Source organism: Scylla paramamosain, chromosome 48 (genome assembly GCF_035594125.1).
Source record: "Scylla paramamosain isolate STU-SP2022 chromosome 48, ASM3559412v1, whole genome shotgun sequence".
Lineage (NCBI taxonomy): Eukaryota > Metazoa > Arthropoda > Malacostraca > Decapoda > Portunidae > Scylla > Scylla paramamosain.
The window spans coordinates 2,916,863-2,944,783 of record NC_087198.1 but is presented as its reverse complement, the minus strand read 5'-3'; the positions used below and the strand labels follow the sequence as shown (position 1 = coordinate 2,944,783).

General features: G+C 42.6%; 1 long non-coding RNA gene across 1 annotated transcript in view; it reads right to left on the bottom strand.

The window, feature by feature from the left end:
- LOC135095298 (uncharacterized) overlaps positions 1–27,921 on the bottom strand; it is a 62,827-nt gene that overhangs the window by 1,529 nt on the left and 33,377 nt on the right. Inside the window, exons 2-4 of the long non-coding RNA XR_010264237.1 lie at positions 27,795–27,921; positions 27,613–27,678; positions 26,698–26,771 (exon numbers count right to left, since the gene is read on the bottom strand). The exon at positions 27,795–27,921 is cut by the window's right edge and continues 41 nt beyond it. This is a non-coding gene — a long non-coding RNA (uncharacterized LOC135095298). The remainder of the gene's footprint in view (positions 1–26,697; positions 26,772–27,612; positions 27,679–27,794) is intronic.

Sequence of the window (27,921 nt, the reverse complement as noted above, 5' to 3'; positions counted from 1 at the left end):
AGCAGGTATCAAGAAGCTATCACCACCCTGACAGATAAGAGACGAGACGTGACCACCGTGGAGAACAACAAGATGCGGTGAGTCATCACAACACTAACAGAGCCGGAGATTAGCACAACATTACAAGAAGAGGTACTCAGGTGGCCATCACTGAATTAGTATACGAGGGAAGCAGAGGTCACCGGAAACAGGTGACATGGACAACACGGACAGCCGGCACACCACAGGAACCGCCGCCTCCTTGTTCCTGATTAGAAGATGCGATTACCAAAGTAACTCGAGAATGAATCTTATTGAAAGTTAAGGAAAAATAAACTGTGTGATCGAAGTACGGGGAAGATAAATATAGTTACTTGAAAATGGATCTTGCGGAAAGTATATGAAATTGAACCATATGACCAAAGTATGAGAAAATAAATATATTTACTCGAAAATGAACCTTATTGAAAGTTACAGGAAAATGCCGCGAATGATCGAAGTGGTGGAAAATAAATGTTATAGCAACGGAAGCCTTGTTGGGGCAAAAGGTCGCTCTAACATCACGCGTATATTACAAGGTGTAGGAGACGGGAATAGACAGAAACAGAGAGAGGGACAAGCTAGACACAGCTGTCAGACCAGAGAGGGTCAGGATGGGCAAGCCGCCTGTCGCAGTACCAGTAAGTAGAGCCACACAGTTGTAATGCAGTCACAGTAAAATGTGGGTGTTATATATTGACAGAGAGGGATTGGGTGGTGTAGGATGTGTTCCTCAATGAATATTACCTGCGAGGTTTGTGTAGGATGAGATTTATCATTGAGTATTAAATATGTGAAGTGATTTGAATCGGAAGTGTAATGTGAAGTGTTCCAGATGTTTAATGAAATTTATTTGAAGAGAGATGAAACCATTTTCGTAGTTTCTCCTTGCTGTCGGAAGTCATATATGATCATCTAAGTGTAAATAAATGTAAATAACACAAAATAAGTAAAAAATAAATAAATAAATAAATAAAGCGCTCCCTTGAACCCACAAAAGCCAGTCTTATAGTTTAGGGAGGCAGCAAGAGTGTGCAACGTAGAAGCACGACAACGCAGAAGGAAGATTAATGAAGGAAAGAAAGCTAGTGAGGAAAGGAGAGCCAAGGAGCAGTGACGTGAGGAACAGTGAAAGAAGGAGAGATAATGAAGGAAGGATGAGCAGTAAAGGAAGGAGAAGTAATGCAGGAAGGAGGGACAATGAGAGAAGGCTGGCCAGTGAAGGAGGGACATGAAAGGAGGGGTAGTGAGAGAGGAGAGTCAGGGAAGAAGGGAAGTGATGGAAGGAGGGACAGAGAAGGAAGGAGGACCAGTGAAGGAGGGGTAGTGAGGGAAGAGAACAATGAGGTAGGAAGGGACAAGGAAGGAGGGCGGTGAGAGAGGAAGTGAAGGGAGGAGGGATCGTGGGAGGGGTATGATGGATCACAAACACCTGAAGAACGAAGGATTGCTGGAATGGTGCAGGTCTGGGTGTCAATGTACTGCTGGCTGGAACGTGAGGGATGCCTGGAGTGTGGGAGCATGACTGGACTAAGAGTGACTATGTACGACTGGAGCGTGGGTGTAGGAGTGACTGTGAGTGTGTGACTGGAATGTGACTGGCAGGATTGTGACTATCTATCTATCTATATCTATCTATCTATGACTGCAATGTGAAATAACGAAGCGTGAATGACATGAGTTTAAATGTATGACTGAATTTTGCATGACAAGAACGTGGAGAACATAAGCATAAATGACTGAAGAGTGGATTTGTAACTGCAATAAGTCAAGCCAAGCCAAGCCAAGCCAAGCCAAGCCAAGCCAAGCCAAGCCAAGCCAAGCCAAGCCAAGCAAGCCAAGTCGTGTAAGGCGAGGCATGTTAAGTTAAGCACGCACTTTTGATGAGTTATAAAGCTTGAACTGGTGGTGGTAGTGATGTGTGTGTGTGTGTGTTCGTAAATATGTGCGAGCAAATAGGGAAGAGGAAGACGAAGTGGAAGAGAAGACGGAGGAGAATGAATAGAAGGAGGAGGAGGACGAGGAGGACGATAAGAGGGAGAGGAAGAAGAGGAAAAGAAATATATATAAGACTTAAGAGATGAAAAAGGAAGAGGAAGAAAAGAGGATTGGAAGAAAGCGTGAGGCAGAGAAGAAAGATGAGATTGATGAGCTAAGGGTTAATACACACACTGTCAATCTCTCTCTCTCTCTCTCTCTCTCTCTCTCTCTCTCTCTCTCTCTCTCTCTCTCTCTCTCTCTTGTCCCCCGCTGCAGCTCAGCTCCCTTTTCACTTACTGCACCGGACAAGCTATTACAGCTATTACAGACAAGCTATTACATTCCTCGTCCTGCCCATTACGAACAAATGTTAGCTAGTGTGTGTGTGTGTGTGTGTGTGTGTGTGTGTGTGTGTGTGTGTGTGTGTGTGTGTTTGTGCGTGTGTAATGATAATAATAATAATAATAATAATAATAATAATAATAATAATAATAATAATAATAATAATAATAATAAACGGTTTATTATTTAGGTAGTTAACAAACTGAAAATGTACATAGGGGGTGGGGAAATGCTTAACATTAATCCTAAAGATAAGTCTAATCTAGAAGGGACTATTGATTGATGGCTCGCACCATGGTGGGAATCGAACTGAGTCTGTAGCAGTCCGTGCGCGGCGCCTTTAGGGGCGTTATCTTGTTGTGGTGTCTGGTGGCATGGACCGAGCGAGACGCGTCAGGCGGCAGCATGTGTCTGAGACGTGGATGATGCAGTAGTCCCCTTCCAAACTTCTCCAGAGCCTCTCGGTGCCTGGTGGATCGTCTAGACAGACTCTGGGTGGTCAGGGCTTCTTCATAGATGGTGTATGCAGGGCCAATGATGACCCTGCACGCCCTTTTCTGTGTGTGTGTGTGTGTGTGTGTGTGTGTGTGTGTGTGTGTGTGTGTGTGTTACAAGTTACTAGACTGGATTTCTGATCTATTCAACTATAATCATACTACTACTACTACTGCTACTGCTGCTATTACTACTACTACTACTGCTACTACTACTACTACTACTACTACTACTACTACTAATGGCGGTGCTTCATCGTTACCATCACCTGTGTAAAAAGTACCCTTGCTCCCAAAAAGTTTGAAAGACCGCAGAGTTTCAGCTGTCAAGTCACACACAGTCAGGGAATCAGGCCTCAAGGATGACCGAATGACAGACAGTAGTGTGCAATTTCTCTCCTATCTAGAGGCAGAAGATTTTGTGTTTCTCCTCGACGGTGAAGAGTCATTTCATCTGCGCCCTTCTGCTTTACTTATGCCAAACTGAATCATGCCATCCTCTATGCCCCCCTTCCCCCCCACCAACAAAAGAAAAAAAGAAAAAAGAAAAAGAAAAAGAAAAGAAAAGAAATAGAAAAGGAAACTGAGATGAAACACGAGTGTTACAAAATACGTTTTGCGTTTGAAATCCTTATGCTTTTTTTCAATTGACAGTGCAAGTAACACAAGGTCTTTTCTTCTACATATATACTTCTTTCTTTCGTCCTCCTCCTACTCCTCCTCCTCTCCTCCTCCTCCCCCTTCCCATCACGAGGACTGAAGAGCTATTTCTTACTATCTAGAATCACTTTTTCACTTACAACTTCCAACTTTCTCCTGCAGCACCACCTCCTCCTCCTCCTCCTCCTCCTCCTCCTCCTCCTCCTCCTCCTCCTCCTCCTCCTCCTCCTTTTCCTCTTCTTCCTCCTCCTCCTCCTCCTCCTCCTCCTCCTCCTCCTCTCCTCTTCTTCCTCCTCCTCCTTCTCCTCCTCCTCCTCTTCCTTCTCCTCCTCTCCTTTTTTCTTCCACTCGACTAGTCTCAGATCAGGGGAAGGAAGGAAAGTGTGGAAGAGAGAGAGAGAGAGAGAGAGAGAGAGAGAGAGAGAGAGAGAGAGAGAGAGAGAGAGAGAGAGAGAGAGAGAGAGAGAGAGAGAGGTCCTGGAGGTGGCGACACACCACATCTGCCACCACCCTCTCGAACACTTTCCCCTCTCTGTGGTGGAGAAAGTGTTCGAGAGGGTGGTGGCAGATGTGGTGTGTCGCCACCTCCAGGACAATTACCTCCTCTCGGACCAACAGTTTGGGTTCAGACCTGGGCGGTCCACCTCCGATCTCCTCATGCTCCTCACCGGGGGCTGGCAGGACGCCCTTGACGGCGGCCTCGACTCTGTTGTGGTGGCCCTAGATATAGTGGGCGCCTTCGACAGGGTCTGGCATGGGGGCCTTCTGGAAAAGCTGAGGGCAAAGGGGATCCAGGGTGACCTCCTCCAGCTCCTTGGCGACTACCTCCAAGGAAGGACCCTCCAGGTCGTTTGTCAATGGGCAAGCGTCCGAGTCCCTCCCGGTGAGAGCGTCAGTGCCACAGGGCTCAGTGCTGGGGCCAGTCCTGTGGAACATCTACGTGGACGATCTTCTCCGACAGCTGGCGGCGGTCTCAGCTTATGCTGACGATTGCACTCTCTCCTGTACCTACCCTCGACACGAAAGTGTGCGTGCTGCTGAAGAGATCAATCAGCAGCTTGGGGTGATACAGGAGTCGGGGGGCACGCTGGCAGGTGACCTTTGCTCCGGAGAAGACACAGGCAATGGTAGTTTCTCGATCCCCCGCTGCCAAGCCAGCAGTGGAGGGAGGGCTAAGCTTTGGTGGCCTTCCTCTCGAACTCCAGGAGTCCGTCAAGATTCTTGGGGTGGAGGTGGATCGAGGGCTGCGGTTTGACCGCCACGTCAAACACATTGCCCTTAAGGCCTCACACCGAGTCTCCTCCTTGAGGAGGGTGGCCAACTTGCTCGACAGGAGAGGGAGGCTCTTGCTCTACAAGGCCCAGATACGGCCTTATTTAGAATATGCCGCACTCTCCTGGATGTCCTGTGCTGCCACACACATCAGCAAGCTCGACGGAATCCAGCGACGGGCGCTGCGACTGGTGGAAGCAGCAGGTGCCCCAGCCCATCCTGAGGCTCCCGTCGACACGCTAGAACACCACAGGGACGTGGCAGCCCTTGTGGTGTTCCACAAGGCACAGGTGCAGGGTGTGCCACATCTGGCGGGACTACGGCTGCCCACCAGAGTCACCTCGCGGGACACGAGAAACGGTGTTATCCAGTGGTGACTCAGTGGAAGTGCCACGTTCCCGCTCCAGCCAACACCAGCGCACTTTTTGGGGGCGAGTCTCCAGACTGTGGAACGTCTTCGCGTCCTCCGTCCCTCATATCAGGGGGGATGGATACCCAGGACGTGAAGTTAGCAGCACACCACTGGAGGGGCTCGTTCCCAACCCCCCTGCTAAATAAGTAAGCCCATAAAGAATGTATATATATGCATATATCTTTATATTTATAATTGTGTGCTGTGTCCCACCCCTAAAATAGGTTGCACACGGCAGTGCGCCTTCGGGTGACAATGTACCTATGTTTAAAAAAAAAAAAAAGAGAGAGAGAGAGAGAGAGAGAGAGAGAGAGAGAGAGAGAGAGAGAGAGAGAGAGAGAGAGAGAGAGAGAGAGAGAGAGAGAGAGAGAGAGAGAGAGACGTATACAAACACTAGTATAACCTGACTTAGTGACTGGAAAGGAGAAATGAAGAGAAACATGAGAAAAATGAACTGATGAAAAAATGAGTCTGCATGATTAACTAACACAGGAAAAAGGGTAGGAGGAGGAATAGGGAGGGATACAAAGAAATACAAAGGAAAGCCAAACAGCAAACAGACATTTTGGTCCTTGAAAGGCTGTTTGGTAACTACTTCTAACTAGCTACAGGGAAGAGAGACAGGACAGCATAGCAGAAGGCTCCTCCCCACCCACCACTCCCTCCAGCTTGCGCTGATATGGAAATAGCTGGGAAAAGTACCATGCAGTATGGAGAAACTGACATGGAGTTTTCATAGGAAAGGATGAAAAGAAATTGTACTATTCACCCTACGGTGAACTCTATACGCCCATGGGAAAGTTAATGCAATTTATAATAAAATTGGTGTCTGCAAAATAAGAGTTTACTAGTGAATTTAGTAATTATTCGGACAAGAAGAGAGCTTGTTGGGGATTTACTTTTAAATATTTGTCTATTTTATTTTTCAATGATTCATTAGTATTACTGTTCACAATCTCTGCAGGAAGTTTATTCCATATATCTATTATACGTTTAAAGAAAAAAAAATGTTTGGCTTCGTGATATTTAAAACGTTTGAGTATAATCTTCAATCCATTATTTCTTGTTAGTTTAGAATGATCAATGGTGAAATATTTATGTGCATCAATGTTATTATATCCTTTGAAAATTTTGAACACTTCAATTAGGTCTCCTCTTATCCTACGCTTCGTTAAGCTAAATAGGTTTAGTTCTTGCCGTTGTTCCTCATACGGCTTATTGCGCATTCTTGGAATAATCTTTGTGACCTCTGCGCTGTATCTTTTCTAGTTTTTTTTCAATGTCTTTTTTAAAATATGGTGACCAGCACTGTACACAGTACTGTACAAGTTTATGAATGGGGATAATAGATGGAAATAGATAGGTATATTTCATACAGGGAATGCCACGTGTAAGCCTGGTCGTTTCTTGCAGCTTCCCTTATTTCTTATGTTCTTATGTTCTTCACAGTATTCTGGATGAGGGCGCACCAGTGAGTTATATAAGGCAAGTATAACCTTTTCCTCATTTAAATTCAAAGGTTCTTCCAATGAACCCTACTAATTCATTTGCCGTCCTTACTGTTACTATGCAGTGTTAACTCTGCTTTAGGTCGTTTGACACAACGACACCAAGATCTTTTTCTATATCGGTGCTTGACAGTGGCATGTTATTCATTACATATCTCGCCTGAACATTGTTGCTTCCTCCTCCTCCTCCTCTTCCTCCTCCTCTTCTTCCTTCTCCTCCTTCTCCTCGTCTTCTTTCTCCTCCTCTTCCTTTTTTCTTCCACTCGACTAGTCTCAGATCAGGGGAGGAGAAGTGGAGAGGAGAGAGCGAGAGAGAGAGAGAGAGAGAGAGAGAGAGAGAGAGAGAGAGAGAGAGAGAGAGAGAGAGAGAGAGAGAGAGAGAGAGAGAGAGAGAGAGAGAGAGAGAGATAGAGAGAGAGAGAGAGAGAGAGAGAGAGAGAGAGAGAGAGAGAGAGAGAGAGAGAGAGAGAGGAGAGAGAGAGAGAGAGAGAGAGAGAGTTACAAGTTACAAGGAGTTACAAGGAAGAGAAGTACTCCAGAAGGCCTTATGACCCATACAGGGAGTACTGAAGAGACTCAAGCTAAGTTAGAAACACATGTCCAGGCGACATCGAGTCTACGTAGGCAGCACCTCGTCGAGTCTTGTCTTGAACTGCTCTACAGAGTCACTATTGACGACATCTGAGGGAAGCGCATTCAAACGACTGCAGATTTTGTAGGAAAAGAAGTTCCCACAAAGATCTCTGTTTGTAACGCTTCAGTTCAAGTTTGTAGCCATTGATACGAGTGCGCCCCTCACTCAGCTGGAACAAGCACCTGTAGTCCACGTTGTCAAAACCTCGAAGTATCTTAAATACCTCTATGAGCTGACCACAAAGCCTTCTGGTCTCCAGTGAGAAGAGGTTCAACTCCTTCAGGCACTCTGTATAACACATGTGTCTAAGCTCAGGAATCACTTTGGTCGCCCTGGCCTGTACTCTCTCCAGTCTTGTGATGTTTTTACGGTAGGAAGGACTCCAAAACTGAGCTACGTACTCCAAATGTGGACGGACGAGAGAGTTGTACAGTGATAGTACTTTTTTTTTTTTTTTTACAATATCCAAACTGTCTCTTTAAGTAGCACAAAAGTTTCTGAGCCTTCTTCTCTACAGCTATACACTGCTTCGAGAACTTGAGGTCATTGGTAATAACTACACCCAAGTCTTTCTCCGAGTCAGTGCTCTTCAGAGCCTTTCCCTTAAGAACGTACTCATATTGGGGGTTGCGGTACCCAATGTGCATGACCTTGCACTTGGCTGCATTAAATGGCATCTGCCATTTGTCTGACAACTCTCCCAGCTTATGGAGATCAAGCTGAAGTTGTTCTACTTTCTCCGGAGTCGAAACGTCTGATCCTAACTTCGTGTCGTCGGCAAACTTACAGATTCTGGAGACAATTCCTTTATCTATATCATTAATGTATATGATGAGAGACAGAGACAAAGAGAGAGAGAGAGAGAGAGAGAGAGAGAGAGAGAGAGAGAGAGAGAGAGAGAGAGAGAGAGAGAGAGAGAGAGAGAGAGAGAGAGAGAGAGAGAGAGACACGTGGAATGACTCACACACAGGTAAGATTACTTGACAACTTGCACCAGGTTAATCAGCTTCGTGAGTACAACCTGTATCATCATAAGGGGGAAAGACACCTGTAACAAAGCATTATTATTATTTTTTTTTATGTAGGAAGGATACTGGCCAAGGGCAACAAAAATCTAACCAAAAAAAAAATGCCCACTGAAATGGCAGTCCCATAAAAGGGTCAAAGCAGTGGTCAAAAATTGGATAAGTGTCTTGAAACCTCCCTCTTGAAGGAATTCAAGTCATAGGAAGGTGGAAATACAGAAGAAGGCAGGGAGTTCCAGAGTTTACCAGAGAAAGGGATGAATGATTGAGAATACTGGTTAACTCTAGCGTTAGAGAGGTGGACAGAATAGGGGTGAGAGAAAGAAGAAAGTCTTGTGCAGCGATGCCGCGGAAGGAGGGGAGGCATGCAGTTAGCAAGATCAGAAGAGCAGTTAGCATGAAAAAAGCGGTAGAAGACAGCTAGAGATGCAACATTGCGGCGGTGAGAGAGAGGCTGAAGACAGTCAGTTAGAGGAGAGGAGTTGATGAGACGAAAAGCTTTTGATTCCACCCTGTCTAGAACAGCAGTATGAGTGGAACCCCCCCAGACATGTGAAGCATACTCCATACATGGACGGATAAGGTCCTTGTACAGAGTTAGCAGCTGGGGGGGTGAGATAAACTGGCGGAGACGTCTCAGAACACCTAACTTCATAGAAGCTGTTTTAGCTAGAGATGAGATGTGAAGTTTCCAGTTCAGATTATAAGTAAAGGACAGACCGAGGATGTTCAGTGTAGAAGAGGGGGACAGTTGAGTGTCATTGAAGAAGAGGGGATAGTTGTCTGGAAGATTGTGTCGAGTTGATAGATGGAGGAATTGAGTTTTTGAGGCATTGAACAATACCAAGTTTGCTCTGCCCCAATCAGAAATTTTAGAAAGATCAGAAGTCAGGCGTTCTGTGGCTTCCCTGCGTGATATGTTTACCTCCTGAAGGGTTGGACGTCTATGAAAAGACGAGGAAAAGTGCAGGGTGGTATCATCAGCATAAGAGTGGATAGGACAAGAAGTTTGGTTTAGAAGATCATTAATGAATAATAAGAAGAGAGTGGGTGACAGGACATAACCCTGAGGAACACCACTGTTATTAGATTTAGGAGAAGAACAGTGACCGTCTACCACAGCAGCAATAGAACGGTCAGAAAGGAAACTTGAGATGAAGTTACAGAGAGAAGGATAGAAACCGTAGGAGGGTAGTTTGGAAATCAAAGGTTTGTGCCAGACTCTATCAAAGGCTTTTGATATGTCCAAGGCAACAGCAAAAGTTTCACCAAAGTCTCTAAAAGAGGATGACCAAGACTCAGTAAGGAAAGCCAGAAGATCACCAGTAGAGCGGCCTTGACGGAACCCATACTGGCGATCAGATAAAAGGTTGTGAAGTGATAGATGTTTAAGAATCTTCCTGTTGAGGATAGATTTAGAAACTTTAGATAAGCAGGAAATTAAAGCAATAGGACGGTAGTTTGAGGAATTAAAGCGGTCACCCTTTTTAGGAACAGGTTGAATGTAGGCAAACTTCCAGCAAGAAGGAAAGGTAGATGTTGACAGACAGAGCTGAAAGAGTTTGACTAGGCAAGGAGCAAGCACGGAGGCACAGTTTCGGAGAACAATAGGAGGGTCCCCATCAAGTCCATAAGCCTTCCGAGGGTTTAGACCAGCGAGGGCATGGAAAACATCATTACGAAGAATTTTAATAAGTGGCATGAAGTAGTCAGAGGGTGGAGGAGAGGGAGGAACAAGCCCAGAATCGTCCAAGGTAGAGTCTTTAGCAAAGGTTTGAGCAAAGAGTTCAGCTTTAGAAATAGATGTGATAGCAGTGGTGCCATCTGGTTGAAGTAGAGGAGGGAAAGAAGAAGAAGCAAAGTTATTGGAGATATTTTTGGCTAGATGCCAGAAATCACGAGGGGAGTTAGATCTTGAAAGGTTTTGACATTTTCTGTTAATGAAGGAGTTTTTGGCTAGTTGGAGAACAGAGTTGGCATGGTTCTGGGCAGAAATATAAAGTGCATGAGATTCTGGTGATGGAAGGCTTAAGTACCTTTTGTGGGCCACCTCTCTATCATGTATAGCACGAGAACAAGCTGTGTTAAACCAAGGTTTAGAAGGTTTAGGACGAGAAAAAGAGTGAGGAATGTACGCCTCCATGCCAGACACTATCACCTCTGTTATGCGCTCAGCACACAAAGACGGGTCTCTGACACGGAAGCAGTAGTTATTCCAAGGAAAATCAGCAAAATACCTCCTCAGGTCCCCCCAACTAGTAGAGGCAAAACGCCAGAGGCACCTTCGCTTAGGGGGATCCTGAGGAGGGATTGGAGTGATAGGACAAGATAAAGATATGAGATTGTGATCGGAGGAGCCCAACAAAGAAGAAAGGGTGACAGCATAAGCAGAAGGATTAGAGGTCAGGAAAAGGTCAAGAATGTTGGACGCATCTCCAAGACGGTCAGGAATACGAGTAGGGTGTTGCACCAATTGCTCTAGGTCATGGAGGATAGCAAAGTTGTAGGCCAGTTCACCAGGATGGTCAGTGAAGGGAGAGGAAAGCCAAAGCTGGTGGTGAACATTGAAGTCTCCTAGAATGGAGATCTCTGCAAAAGGGAAGAGGGTCAGAATGTGCTCCACTTTGGAAGTTAAGTAGTCAAAGAATTTCTTATAGTCAGAGGAGTTAGGAGAGAGGTATACAGCACAGATAAATTTAGTATGAGAATGACTCTGTAGTCGTAGCCAGATGGTGGAAAACTCGGAAGATTCAAGAGCGTGGGCACGAGAGCAGGTTAAGTCACTGCGCACATAAACGCAGCATCCTGCTTTGGATAAAAAATGAGGATAGAGAAAGTAGGAGGGAACAGAAAAGGGGCTACTGTCAGTTGCCTCAGACACCTGAGTTTCAGTGAGGAAAAGAAGATGAGGTTTAGAAGAGGAGAGGTGGTGTTCTACAGATTGAAAATTAGATCTTAGACCGCGAATGTAGCAGAAGTTAATGAAGAAAAAGTTGAGGGGGGTGTCAAGACACTTAGGGTCGTCGACGGAAAGGCAGTCCGACCTGGGGACATTTATGGTCCCCTCCCCAGATGGGGACTCCGAGGCAGGTGTAGGAGTCGCCATGATTTTAAAATTTTAGAGTGAAGGGTGTGCGTGTTATTAGGTGCTTGTAGTTTTGTGTAGAGGAAGAGAGTTGTCTTTAGAGGGCAGGCTGTGACTACCCCCTTGTGTTGTGAGACACAAAGGGAAACGTTCAGTGAGGTCACAGCTGGGTTTAATGATAAGTTCACAGCACCCCCTGAACCGTGCTTTAGACCTCACTGGGAGTACGTAATTATCGTTTCGGCAGGTGTCTGCTGCCTCCTCCTCTATTCTCATCCTTCCTGACTCTAATTAGGGCAAATCCTGCAGGGGAGACCAAGAGTGAGGAGAGGAGGGTGAAATGGATTAGTAGATAAGATAAGATAATGAGGGAGCAGGAGTAAGTGATGGTGGTGGTGGTGGTGTAGGAGGTAAGAAGAAGTTATAACTATCATGGAAACTGTGTGTTTGTGTGTGTGTGTGTGTGTGTGTGTGTGTGTGTGTGTGTGTGTGTGTGTGTGTGTGTGTGTGTGTGTGTGTGTGTGTGTGTGTGTGTGTGTGTGTGTGTGTGTGTGTGTGTGTGTGTGTGTGTGTGTGTGTGTGTGTGTGTGTGTGTGTGTGTGTGTGTGTGTGTGTGTGTGTGTGTGTGTGTGTGTGTGTGTGTGTGTGTGTGTGTGTGTGTGTGTGTGTGTGTGTGTGTGTGTGTGTGTGTGTGTGTGTGTGTGTGTGTGTGTGTGTGTGTGTGTGTGTGTGTGTGTGTGTGTGTGTGTGTGTGTGTGTGTGTGTGTGTGTGTGTGTGTGTCAGTGTGTGTGTGTGTGTGTGTGTGTGTGTGTGTGTGTGTGTGTGTGTGTGTCAGTGTGTGTGTGTGTCAGTGTGTGTCAGTGTGTGTGTGTGTGTGTGTGTGTGTGTGTGTGTGTGTGTGTGTGTGTGTGTGTGTCAGTGTGTCAGTGTGTGTCAGTGTGTGTGTGTGTGGGTGTGTGTGTGTCAGTGTGTGTGTGTGTGTGTGTGTGTGTGTGTGTGTGTGTGTGTGTGTGTGTGTGTGTGTGTGTGTGTGTGTGTGTGTGTGTGTGTGTGTGTGTGTGTGTGTGTGTGTCAGAGTGTGTGTGTGTGTGTGTGTGTGTCAGTGTGTGTGTGTGTGTGTGTGTGTGTGTGTGTGTGTGTGTGTGTGTGTGTGTGTGTGTGTGTGTGTGTAATATCTCTGCAATCTCTATGTTATTTTACTTTACATACTTTGCAAATATTTCACTCATATTTTTCATGATTCTTACTGTTACATAATCTCTCTCTCTCTCTCTCTCTCTCTCTCTCTCTCTCTCTCTCTCTCTCTCTCTCTCTCTCTCTCTCTCTCTCTCTCTCTCTCTCTCTCTCTAGCCATATCGATCTTCTTCACATTCCTTCTTCAAGTTCACTCGCTGACTCGCTGACTCACTGACTCACTCGTTCACTCTAACAATGCCATGAGCGCTGCTTCACGACCTCTCTCCCCTGCCAGCTAACAAGTGTGAATAACTACAGTACTGGAGCGCTCTGTTTCACTTTCATTTGCTGCGCCTCCATCTGTAGCCACATGAATAGCGCAGGATCAATTTCATCACCTTTCAACATTTTTATTCATCTCATTGTGGGACTGATTAATATGAAGGCAGTGGAAAAATGGGAAGGTGTAGGAAGATTACTGATGAAGATTATGACAAGTAGAGACGTAAGGAACATGAGGAAATGAACATTTGAAGATTAGAAGGAGAGGATGTGAGAAGGAAGAAGAAGAAAGACAGTAGATAGGACAAGGGAGGAGGAAAAGAAAGACTGGAAAGGAATAAAGAGAAGAAAAAATAGACAGGAATAAAAAGAGTAGGAGGAATGAGTAGGAAAGGAGTACAGAGAGCAGGAAGAAGTTAGGAAAGCAGAACGCGTAAAAGAAAAGTAAACAGTAAGAGGAAGAAAGAGGAAGAGAAAGATGAGGAGGAGAAGAATGAGGAGAGGTTAAGAAAAAGAGGAAACCAGGAAGTGTGGGAGAAGAACATCTGGAAGAACAGAAAGAAAGAGAAGAAGGAAGAAAAAAAGGTAAAGAGGAAGAAGGAAGGGAAGGAGGGAGAGAGAAAGAGGATGTGAGGGCCTTGTTAAGACTGTCAGCTGAGGTCAAGCGTCTAGATAGAATTACAACGCTCCCTGCCTTGTATGTATGAGTATTTTCACACTACAACGAGGTCACGGGAACCATATCGAAAAGAAAGAAGTAATTTTTCTATTGAAATTTTCCCTCACCATTTTTTTTTTCATCTTGTCATTTTTTTTTCTCTCGTTATTTTCTTCTGTACATAATTTCCCCACTGAACAGTTTTCCTTTTCATTTTCTTCTTTGTGATAATTTTCTTAGTTGTCATTTTCCTTTTAGTAATTATTTTCCTCTCGTCATTTTCTTCTTTAGATATTTTCCTTTGTAAACATGATTCCCTCAATTAATTTTCCTGATATTTTCCTTTTCTACACATTTTTCCCTCTATTCATTCTTCCCTCTGATCATTTTCCCCTTTAAACATCCTCCCCTCTGGACACATTCCCCCTCAAGTCATTTTTTTCAACATTTTTCCCTCTGAAGTTCACAGTACGATGAAAAACTGACAAAATCATTACTTTTCATCCTGACCATCCACTGTGAACCATCCAAGTCCAAACATCATTCATCCTAGTCCATCCTAGTCTTCTATCCTTCCATCCTAGTCTTTCCATCCTTCCATCAACCATCCACGCCACCCACTAACAACCATCCGATCCACCATTCTAGTCCATCCATCCTTCCACCTATCCACTCCCTCCTTTCCACCCTCGCCAGCCTTTCTCTCCGCCCCTCGCCGTCCGCTAATCACTAATTTCAAGGCATTCACTCTCCCTCAAGCAGGATATCAGGCAAGCAGGGGCTGAGGTGAGCATTGGTCAGCGAAAACCAAAGGTGTGCACGAATTTCATAAAGTCAGTCAAGTGAACACCGAGTGAAGGTAATGAACTTGTGATATTGTTGATGTTATCCTTTTCTTCTTTTTTTTCTTTTTTCGTGTTCCTCTGTTTTTCATCTTCTCTTACTCCGTCTTACTGATTTTTTTTCTCTCTCTCTCTCTTTTCTTCTCTTTCTGTTTCTTGTCCTCCTCGTCTCCCTCCTCCTCTCTCTTCATTGTAATTATCCCATTCATCCTCTTCTTCCTTCTCTTTGACCTTCTATTCTTAATCCTCCTCCTCCTCCTGTTTCTCCTTTTCCTTCTCCTCTTCATCTCATCCTTTCTCTTCATTTTCATGTTCTCTTATTCATCCCTCTGGTTCACCTCTTCATTTTCTTTCTTCTTCCAGAGTCTCGTAACCTTCATTCTTATCATTAGCAACTTTCTCTTCATTTCCCTTTTTTTTTTCCTCTTCAGGTTTTCACTCCCACTTGTCTCCGCTGTACTTAGCTTTCTTTTATTCCGCCAAGTACTCCTTCTCCTCCTCCTCCTCCTCCTCCTCCTCCTCCTCCTCCTCCTCCCTCTCTTCCTTCTCCTCCTCCTCTTTCTCCTTTATCGGTTTATGTCTTCCCAGGTCGTGTTCGCCGCACGTAAGGCAGCGAGGCGTGAGAGAGGAAGGTCGAGGGTAGAGGCGCCTCCCCCCCAGTAAACCTGCTACCCCCTCCCTACACAATGATCATTATTGTAGCAGCAGGTGATCGAGGATTCTACCTAACCAGTGGGAGAAACACGCGTGACAACTTCAGAAAGCATCTCTGTAGCCTCTGAAAATAGCCCTGGTGAGACAGAAAAAGCTCAAGAACACGAGGCTATAAGAACATTACAAAGGAAACAAGGGAAGCTGCAAGAAGCCATCAGGCCTACACGTGGCAGTCTTTACAAAACACATCAATTTCCACTAATCATTCATAAATTTGTCCAATCTTGTAAAACTCCCAAATAACTCTGCACTAATGACCTGATTCCTTACTCTATTCCATTCATCCACCATTCTATTTATGAACCACTCCCTTCTTGTCTCTTTAAGTCAATCTTGAACCTGTCAGGGAAAAAACACAGACGACCCGAGTGGAGAATAATGAAGGTGTTTATATCCAGGTAAATAGTGACAACACCTGAGCCTCTGCAACGTGTTTATTGTCCTGTAATGAGTCTTCTGTAACACCCGGGAGTGACGTGCACCCTAACTGCCGCCACTAGGTGAGGAATGAGTGCTGCTGTATACTAGGGATCGAGTGAGGAGAGACTGACAATGTGATCAATGTGGAGGGAACTTGTGGTGGTGGTGGTGGTGAAGGAAAATAAAGAGGAGGAAAAAAAAAAAATAGTTATCGTGGTGGTGGTGGTGATGGAGGAAGAGGAAGATGAAAAGTAAGAGAAGAAAAAGGAAAAAAAAAGGAAAACGACGGGGAGAGGAGGTGAAGAAGAAGACAAAAAAAAGGAGTAACAGGAAGACAAGAACAACACCATAAAATACAAACAATATAAAACAAAGAAACGAGGAACGAAAGGCAGGTTAAACAAGAACAAACAAACAAACAAACAAACAAACAAAAATTCTCCTTCACAATCGCAATTCTCACCTATAAAAATAAGTAAATAAATAAATAAAATAAATAAATAAATAAATAGATAAACAGAACATGATAACACAGCAATCATCTCTTCCTTAACTTTCTTCTTTTCTTCAACCCTTTCCTTCCTCCCTTCCCTCCCTCTCTCCCCCTTCGCTCCCCTTCCCATCCTCCCTCTCACCTCTCCCTTCCCCCTTCCTCCCCTCTCCCTTCTTCCATATCCCCTCAGGTAAGGTTTAATAGAATTTCAAGAATTTTTTTTATTAATCTACACACGTAAAACTCTCTCTCTCTCTCTCTCTCTCTCTCTCTCTCTCTCTCTCTCTCTCTCTCTCTCTCTCTCTCTCTCTCTCTCTCTGTACATGTGACGCAGAAATATAACCATAACTATATTTGCACTTTAGTTTTGTAAATAATTTGAAAATGTTTGTTGCGTCAGACACTTGTGTTTCAGTGACGAGAAGAAGATGAGGTTTACAAGAGGAGAGGTGGTGTTCTACAGATTGGAAATTAGATCTTAGACCGCGAATGTTGCACAAGTTTATGGAAAAAAGTTGGGGGGGGGGTTGTCAAGACATTTAGTTGATATCTGAAGAGCAGTCCAACCTGGGGACATTTGTGGTCCCCTTCCCAGATGAGGACTACGAGGTGAAGGATTGTATATATATATATATATATATATATATATATATATATATATATATATATATATATATATATATATATATATATATATATATATATATATATATATATATATATATATATATATATATATATAAATCTGGATGAGCGGTGAAGGAATGAGGGCAAGATAATGGTTCACAGTCATTCTTTCCCGCAAAAAAAAAAAAAAGGTAGATGCGAAAGAAAGGCAGTGTAGTTTTCATTGAGGACACTTGTGTGTGGAAACAGCTCCAGTCACAGGCAGCAGGAAATACAGACCATGTCGGAGAACGAAGCAGCAAGTTATTAAGTACGTAACTGTGTTGACACCAAGCAAATGTATACACCAAAGAGCACCGCAGCTGGTTATGTGCCACACCCATTATATCAAACTGCCTCGCGCCCCGCCAATGTAATCCTGAGTTAATGAATTAACAGCAACTCTACCAACGTGTGATGTCCTTGTGTGTATGTGTGTCTGTGTGTGTGTGTGTGTGTGTGTGTGTGTGTGTGTGTGTGTGTGTGTGTGTGTGTGTGTGTGTGTGTGTGTGTGTGTGTGTGTGCGTTTTCTACCATTTTCATCACTAGTAAATAGAGAAACTGTTTTAATACTTGTCTGCTTCCTAGTGCTGAATGAATAACACACATACATACACACACACACACAGACACACACACACACACACACACACACACACATACACACACACACACACACACACACACATTTTTTGTTAAGTGACCAGCAATGAAACAAGCACAAAAGGTGTGAAGTATCCTGTCATCCTTTACGCTGCCAGCAGTGTCTTTGACAGCCACACTTTATATCATTCCACAAAGGTTGATGAAAAGTCACGTAAGTCAAGGGGTTCGAAAAGTACCAGCTGTCTTTCTCCCCATTGTTTCATCCCGTATTCACCCAAATTTCTCTTTCTCTTTATTGTTCTTTTTTATTTCCCCCACTCTTTTCTTCCGCTCCGTTCCGAACAGTACCGAATTTCACTGACCATCGATAAAATAAACAGTAAAAAGGCTGAAGTACTCGGGCCACCCTGTCCTTCGTGGCCTGCCAGTGGTGCCTCGCAAATCCACACTTCACACCAACACGTTTCACAAAGACTCAGAAGTCGCGTCACTCAAAAGGCTCGGGCAGTACCTGAATTGCACGACATGGAAGGGACGCACACCGCTGCCGATGCAATACACCTGCCAGTACTCAAAACTGCACCACCTCCCAGCCCGGCAGCTCGAAGAGACCTTACACGCAGGTTTACATACACCAAGACCCCGCGAGGGGTTGCCAAGGTCTGCCTGCCGCTCTCCTCACTCGTTACAAGATATAATTCCCTTCCAGCTGCAGATTTCCATGTAGGCTTTCAGTACACGAGTTCCAGGCGACGCGTGGACAGACAGACAAACATGAGCAGCTTCTAGACCCAGTGTTGTTCTGCCTAACCTACACACCACAAGAAATCGCTGGGATGGAATGGATGTTACAGATGAGGAACTTAATTACAGTGACTTGTGGAAGGAAATGTTATTCTTTAAGGCTTGCATGTGGAGTTTATTGCTACGACCATCTAACCTAAAATGTAACGCTGGAAGTGACAAACACGACTCTAATAAATCTGTTGGAAGGAAAGGAGCCTCTTTTTGCCATACTTGAGAAATTTCCGTCATGGTAAATGGATAAAATAAAATATGCACTTAAGAGTAGCCTGCTTACACGCACAAAACAAGTGCCTCATGGTTCAGTCAGTTAACGCTAGCCTTTTCAATCTGCTCAGTTCAAACTCTGGTCACGTCCACCTCCCTCATCAAATAAGTAATAAATAAAAATAAAACATATACTTACGTACCAAAAATGAGCCCTGGAAATAAAACTAACGCAATAAATAAAGAAAACACAAACTTCTTCTCACTTTGCCAGGAATGTGGCTCAGATTTCTATCCAGAGGAATTGAAGAAGAAAAGAAAATGTTTGCCTAAGACTCCCTAGCTTGTAAAGACACGCTCTGGGATGAATCTGCCGCTATACATTAACAAAACACACCCTTTTCTATTCCATGAAACGAAGCCTTCACCTTGAACGTGGCTCAGATTAGTGTCCTCCAAAGTTTGGCGAGAGAAAAATGAAATATTTCCTTAAATACTGATAAAACTTTTCCTAATGAACATGGTTTGCAATCTGCCCACAACAATTCCGATAATCAAATAAAAAAAAAAAAACGTAAAATCTACATCAGAGAAGGATTTGCACTGCCACATTACAAGGCAGAGATAAGGAATTCTAACCCTTCCTTAGTTTTCTGGAACGTGGTTGAAAATAGTCAAGAAGAATTAAGAAAACGAGAATACATCACTTAAACTCACTAACTTACACAACAAAAGGAATCACATTAGTATAACAAACACAGACTTAAGTCATGTATTCGTTGGTCCTCACTTTTCAGGGAAGTGGGCGAGATTCTGTCGTGATGAAATAAAAAGAACAAAAGGCCAACGATAAAGAACTGACTCTTCCCGCCTCACACTCCAGGCACGTGGTGAAATTCTGTCTTAAAGACCTTACAAAAACAATACTTAAGTCACACACCACAAGGAATCGTATTACCAAAACAAAAGCTTCAGGTAAAGAGTACTCCTCTCCTTCACTTTTCTGTACCATGCTACAAATTCCCTCGAAAGAAAGAAAGAAAGAAAGAAAGAAATATCATATATATATATATATATATATATATATATATATATATATATATATATATATATATATATATATATATATATATATATATATATATATATATATATATATATATATATATATATACGAGTATGTATATAAACAAGAAAATTAAACTTAATACTTCCTAGGGGACGTAAGAGAAGGAATCGCATTACTAGAAGAAAGGTTAAAGATTTCCTCATTTTTCTCCTAAAAACTGAGAATACAATAAAATATCAGCTTAAGACACACATAGCAGATGGAATGGTATTATTAAAGCAAAGTACAAGATGTGTACTGAAGACTATTAACGTTACATCGCAGAACAAATCACATCACCAGAGCAAAGTTTAAAGGTAAACAAGACACAGGCCTCCCCGCTCTGAAGGACGTGCTTGAAATTTCTCCCCTGAGGAATTACGAAAACGAGAAAATGTCAGTTTGAGATTATCGAACCAAGGAAACAGAAGGAATCGTAGGAGTAAAACAAAGGACAGAGAGAAGTAATCCTGTTTTCTCACTTTTCAAGAACATGTTTGAGATTTATGTCGTAAAGAACTTTCAAAGTGAGAAAAAATATTTCGTGGAAACTACTGAAGTTACGGCAGAAGGAATGGTATCAGTACAACAAAGGCTAGGGATACAGACTATTCATCCCTCCTCACTGTGAAGGAACGTGGCTAAGATTATGTGCTGAACAATATAAAAAGTCACGGCATAAGGAATGGTATCAGTACAACAAAGGCTAGGGATACAGACTATTCATCCCTCCTCACTGTGAAGGAACGTGGCTAAGATTATGTGCTGAACAATATAAAAAGCCCCTCCAAAAATATCTGTTAAACATTACTATATTTACATAGCGCAGGGATTCGTATTAATGAAACAAAAACTGAAGGTACAGAATTGACTCGTTTTTCATCACTTTACAGAAAAAATGTTTTTAGAATTGTGTAGAATTAAGACACGAGAATATATCAATTTAAAACTTCCTGACCCACGAAGCAGAATGAATATTAATAGTAGAACAAAGGCTATAGAAAAAAAAGACTCTGCCCTCAGTTTCCTGCAACCTGCGTTTAAGACCTGCCGTGGAGACCTTACAAAACGAGGACTGCAAGTTGGAGGGAAATCTTTACTGGTTTATATATATATATATATATATATATATATATATATATATATATATATATATATATATATATATATATATATATATATATATATATATATATATATATATATATATATATATATATATATATATATATATATATATATATATATATATATTAAAGTCAGAACCCGAAATCAGCCAAAACTAGTTTCAACTAGTCAGAACTAGTAGTATAATTTATTGTTTGTAAAAACTAGTATTACCTAGGCAAAACTAGTTTCTTAACATAAAGGCTCGGTAAAACACGAAATGTATTTTACACCTAGTTTTACCTACACACTTCAGTCAAAACTAGTTTTAACAATTGTTAAGTTTGGGAAAACTAGGTTAGACTAAAAGTGAAACTGGTGTAGTGCCGGGGAAAACATTTCTATGTATAAGTAGCATTAGGGAGTGGAGTGAACCATGTGGGGACCATAAGGGTGGGACTCGCTTGACAAACACCGGAAGTGAGGACGCTGGCTTGTCAGTTTTTGTATGTTTCAGTCCGCTGTCCTCCTGCATTGACACAGGTTAGTACGTGTGTTGTCCTCTGATATCAGATTATTGCATTGCCGTTTACCTTAATTGTTATTTCTTTGTTAGATGTTACTGAGTCATAGTTTGTAGGGTGGGGGAAGGGGGGGGAGGATTCATTCTCATTTACCTGGTTCACTGATTTACTTCACCTTTCAGTTGTTCGTGAGCCACCAATACAACAAGATGGCAACTTGGAGCTCACCTGACCATCCTGAACACCCTCTTGACCGCCCTCCTAACCAGGCAGCTAACACTGAATATATGCAAATATGCAAAATATGCAAATGTGACAGCCGATATGATAAAGCTCTTCTTGACCATGTGTGAAGTGTGCCAAAGTAAGAAAAATAAAAAAATAAAAGAGGACTTGTTTCCAAACCAATCTTACACTCAGAGCTAAATAGTCGGTGTCAAGTGGACTTAATTGATATGCAGACACAAGCAAATGGAAAATATAAATTCATAATGGTTTATCAAGATCATTTAACTAAATTTGTGATACTACGTGCATTGCAATGTAAACGTGCTGAAGAAGTTGCTTATCACCTTGTTGATATTTTTTTAACAGTGCATTTTACAGAGTGATAACGGAAGAGAATTTGTAAATAGTGTTATAACGTCCTTAGCTTCTTTGTGGCCAGAGTTGAAAATTGTGCATGGAAAACCAAGACAGAGTCAAAGTCAAGGGTCTGTGGAACGGGCAAATCAAGATATTGAAAATATGTTAAGTGGATGGATGAAAGACAATGATACAGCAAGGTGGTCCGAAGGATTACGCTTTGTACAATTTATGAAGAACAGAGCCCATCATTCTGGTATAAATCGAAGCCCATACAAAGCAATGTTTGGTGTAGAACCAAGGGTTGGCCTTGCAACAACATGCATTCCACGAGAATTGATTAAAGTTGTAAATAATGAGGAGGATTTGGAGAAGATAATTGCACATGTAAACAAGGACACTGTTGGGGAATCTAATGTTGCTTTGCAGATGACAAATCAAGATGACATAAATTCACGATCTAGTAATAGAAGTGAAGTGTTTTCGAGTTGTGTGTGTGAAATGGAAATAAGTGAAGATCACTACTGCTCGAAGTGTGGCTCACATATTCACGAATCTTGTGGAATAAACGTTGAGAGCGGCAAGGATATCTTTGGATCTAATGTTATATGTTTAAACTGTAATTCTGAAGCACAAACATCACATGATAGGCAAGTAGCTAGTACTAGTTTGAAAAAGCAGGCAAAAAGAATGAAGACAGTATCTGATGCGTCTCACCCTCCAGCAAGTGTGGGACAAAATGTCACTGTACCAATTCCAGATGTTGACAAGGGAAAAGGAGATTTGCGGAATATCATTGCAGTTGTTTTAAACAGAAGTGAGGATGAATTGTATAAGTTAGGTACTAGAGACGGCATTCTTAAGAAATTGTATAGTCGGTCTGAATTTGATGTGTGTAAACAGTTATTCCTAGATGTGAAAGATATACCTACCGACAAAAAAATATCTTTAAGAAGTGCAGCAACTAGTTCAAGTGTGGGAACAGGCCAAGGATTCTTTAGATGTCATTGTACAAAACATTGTGCAACCAACATTAGCAAATGTAAAAAAAAATAAAGTCCTTTGTAATTCAAAGTGTCACAATAGTATGTCATGTAAAAACAAATAATGAATATCTTTGTAACTTCAATTACTAGCGCTTTGTCTTGGGTCTGACACAGTTTGTTTTATTGAAGAGTATGAGATGCGTTTCATTATTATTGTGTTTTATTTTAATTAAGTTGGAATTATAAATTGATAATTGTTTTAATGAATTTTAATACATTTCGTTAAAAATAAATTGTGACAATTTGGCAGAGATTTTTTTTCCTATATGTTATCAAAGGTACCGCTACATAATTTTGATAGGAATAAAAGCATGTTTATCATTGCATGTCCGATTTAACATTTGTTACTACACTTAGTGTGGGAAATATATTCCCACATATGTTAATAGACCAATAAACGTTTCAGCCACCTAAAAAGATACTAAAATGAGCTACAAACACAAACAAATTATGTTTGAGTTCCCCAAAAATGGTACTCAAATGAGCAATGGTACTCAAACGAGTGGTCATATCCCTCACCTACTTTTGACATTCAGTACCGTTGTTGAATCTAGTTTTACCTTACACGATCAGATAAAACTAGATTTAACTAGTTAAACTTTAATATTTCTAGTTATATCAAACACATTAAGGTATAACTAGTTTTGCCTAGGTAATACTAGTTGTTCACCAACACATTGAAAATACCTAGTTAAAACTAGTTTTGACTGATTCCGGGTTTTGATTGTAATATATATATATATATATATATATATATATATATATATATATATATATATATATATATATATATATATATATATATATATATATATATATATATATATATATATATATATATATATATATATATATATATATATATATATATATATATATATATATATATATATTTTTTTTTTTTTTTTTTGTAGGGAGGACACTGGCCAAGGGCAACAAAAATCTTGATTGAGTCATGCTTTGTTCGACCGCCGTTTACCCGCGCTTGGTGACCAAGCAGCCGATAGCAGGCGGCCAGGACAACCCCTTTGGAGGGGACGACAGGGTAGCGGGCTAAAGCCACCACTACTCACACCTACCGTCTTCAACGGCACAGGTGATGCGAAACCTACCTGCCGAAGTCGCCCCCGACAGGATTCCGGTTCTGAGGACGCCACCCTCAGCCAGGCGATTGGCTATCTGCTTTACTAGACCCGCCGCAGCACGAAACACCAATTCACAGACTGCGAGCTCTGCTAGGACGCCCTTGATCCGAAGGACGGACACAGAGGCTCTATGCCCGCCCCTCGGACCCGGGGGGGACTGGTACCGCATCCGCACCGTGTACCCCATTATCAAAGCCATGAACCCGCTGGTATTTGAAGGCAGGAAGAGCGCTACCCACCCACCAGCGGGCCGTCATCCCGGAAACGCCAGAGTGACTACCGCTGTCGAGGGTAAGTGGGTTTGACCCACCGACTCGGCAAATCACCCTGACGGCCCCCACCCCAACAAGATAGAGAACTCCAAGGAGCAGAAGGACTCCGGATCAGTGAAGCTGTTCTAGGCTCCGAAGCCTGGCGGAACCCCATTACTCTATGAACGTTCATTGAGAAGGGAGGATGGAATATTTTGTCCAACTCCCCGCCTCACATTCATCTCGCGGGGAAGCACTTTAGCCGTAGGCCCAATCCTTTAGGCTTGTTCCTACGTTTCCAGCGGGCGCCACTAGGAGGCAGACTTCCCCAGTAACTAAGTCTCAAGGAGGGTTTTCACGTCACTCGGGAAGTCACGGCATGACACCATCCCGGGACCTCCAGGAGTCATACTTAATATATATATATATATATATATATATATATATATATATATATATATATATATATATATATATATATATATATATATATATATATATATATATATATATATATATATATATATATATATATATATATATATATATATTATTGTTCTTTTTTTATTAATATTATCATTTAAGAGCTCGTGACGAGGACAACAAACACTACAATGTTCCTTGAAGACTGTGAGTGAGAGGGAAGAGGTTGAATTTATTTTTGTATTTATGCAGTGAAACCTCGTGAAAGAAAAAAAGAACTCTCAAGACGCCAGAGTGTGGGAGTCTATAGGCAAGTCCAACAATTTAATCCAAATGTGAAGCAAAAGGTTTTATTCTCGTGAGGTTCTCTGGTCTATTCCAGTTCGTTTGGTCTCCTTATGAAGGGCGTTGGCAAACATTTCTTCCTCTCACTTTCTTAACACTAGGTGGACACTTTACTGGAAGTTACCAATTTTCCCGCACGATAGTATTCATGATCGAAGCGCCCCCGCGGTGCAGTGACCAGCGCCTCACTGCATCAATGATTCTAAGTGAGTTATGACGCCGCAACATCCACGTGAAGGTGACGAAAAAGGTTTCCATGATCGAACGCGTAACCTTCAGACTGCAACACGAACGACGTACCACAGAGCCTACCAGAGAGAGAGAGAGAGAGAGAGAGAGAGAGAGAGAGAGAGAGAGAGCAATGAGAAGTTATATAGGTAGATAACAGACATATAAATAGATTGATGAAATTAGACCAGCAGATGCATATAGATAGATAGAGAGATACATAGATATATGCAGAGAAAGAAAAACACAGATAGATACAGAACAAAACTGAGGTAAATAGAAAAAAAAATACATTGATGTATCGGCACAAAGACTAATGAACAGGTAGACAGACAGACAGACAGACAACCAGCTAACATCCGCTAACCTAATCCCACCTCTAGCATAACTGAGATGCTTCATATTCACGTTATCCAAATTAGTCAATGTAAATACCTAAAGGCCAATTCTGCTGCTGCTTCCTTACCTCCTCGTGGACACACACACACACACACACAGAGACAAGGTAATGACTCGTGCAATTACGTGGCCTGCGGGGGTCGTTACTACTAAAGCTGGGGAGTGGAGAAACTGGGGGTCGGGTGGCAAGGTAAGCAGGAGAGAGGAGGCGAGGCTAGAAAGACAGGGTTGTGGAGGTTAGACTGAGGAGGTGAGGCTAGGGAAGGCTGGGAAGGTGAGGCTGGGGAGGCGAAACTAGGAACAGGAAGCTGGAAAGATGGGGCTGGGGAGGTGAGACTAGGGGAGGTAAGGCTGGGGGGAGGCTGGGTTGGGGTGGGGCTGGTGGGGGTAAAGATAAACCCATGGCAACAAGTCACTCTCAATTTAATGAGATGAACAATCATTCTACTAAAGAGTGTTGATTCACCTCAGCTCTCTCACTCTTGGCTCCACACATGATTCCTCCTGTGAATGAGTTGATGAAGTGGAGTGAGTTGATGTGGTGGAGGTGAAGGATGTGGTGACGAGGGAAAGGCAGTGGATGATGGTTATGAAAGTGATGGAGGATCAAACAGCGACAAGGAAGTGGAAGATAACATCGGAGTGGTAGAAGGTGGAACGGCAGAGGATGTGCTGGTGGTCAGAAAGACAACAATGGTTAATGTTTACGATGATTCCTGATTGCAGACATTACGGTAAACATTCCAGAAACAAGTGTAATATACCGGGGAATGCTGTGACAGCGGCGGGATGCGTGGTGACTGATGAGGGGCAGAGACGCCTAAACAGTAGGCGCACCGCCCACTCTCGCCAACACTCAAGCCTATTTTCGTGTCCCTCAGCCTTACAAGCTCCCATTTCGAGCACCATTCCTTTAGATTCATGGCACTGGAAACACTTACATCCTAGATAGTCATATGAAATACAAAAACTAGTAAATATGCAAAATTAAGAAAATGTTAGTTATTAATGTTCTGGCAACTGATTCTTCAACCGTTTGCTTCCTACCAGCCAAGCGAGGCATGACACACCAGTTTCACTAGCAGTGTATGTCCAAATACACTCATTACCAGGTTAACATACCTAATGACCACTGTGGACAGGCTTTGGGAGAGTTTTGGTTCACCTAAAGCCCAAAAAAGCGTTCAAGAAAACACAAGACTCACGCGTACACCACAACAAAGCTGACGCCACTGACCACTGACTGACTGGCTCAAGTGAGTCGCGGAGCTTCTCTTCCTTGTCTCGAAGCCGCTCGGGACTTCGGCGGCACTGTCAAATATAAAACAACATGGTAAGATGTGCAGAATGCTTTAAAAGTTTCAAAATATGTATGAATAATGCATTTCGGTACAATATTAGTAACATTCTACACTACAACTGCATTTCTTCATAATCTGGCACCTTTTTTATATCCTTTTCATATTGCAATGGACTCACTTTCTGCTTGTAAGAAGGAAGAGCGAGAGTACAGAGCAAGGTTAGGGAAGTGAGCCTGGAGGACCCGAAAACCCTTTGCAGCATCATATAACTGAACACTGGCCAGTAACACAAAATACCGGGGCCACAGTTCGGATTTGGTGTTCTATAAGTACTTTCCCTACGCATTTCACACAGAGAGGACAATAATGGGGGTCTTGAAGAGTGTGTCCATAATGGTGATGCTGCAGCTCACGTCATGCATTACCATTAACAAAAAAATAAGTAAATAATAAAATAAAAAAAATAAAGAAAGAGACCAAATTAATCATCATTGCGCTCTTATGAGAGAACCATTTTCTTTCAGTAACCCGCGGTGGTTTTACTAAGTAAACATTAAACTACCTACACTTGGGAAGCTTTACTAAACGTTGTCCCCACTCTGGTGAACATTGCTTGAACAACGATAGTGTAAATCTTTGGGGAGCTTTACTAAACATTCAGTGCCCATTTATGTGAGTATTGCTTCAAAGATTATAGTGTAAATCTGAGAAAGAAGACAAGCAGACCCAACACCTTAGAGACACAAACCCACACCAGACAAATAAGTAAATAAATAAAATAAATAAATAAACAAACAGATAAATGAATGAATAAATAAATCAATCAATAAAAAGACAAAGAATCTTCATACTCATCCTTCATAACTCTCCAGTCGCTTCATTCCAGTCTCCCGCACTTTCCTCCTCGCGTCGTCTGGCTGAAATAAATGGAGGTGAAGACGAGAGCTTGTGTAATGTGGAGCGTGTCTGGTGTGCTCAATTTCCCTGACCTTTAAGCAAGTATTGGATTATCTGACACACACCGGATGCTCACCTATTTACGTCCCCCGGACTATCACCTTACGACCCAGAAAGGTTCCGCTGCGTCTGATGGCCTCGGGTCCTCTACTGACCAGCGCGATGGGGCCACTGAGTGCTGGATGGTTTTGACTCTATACTGT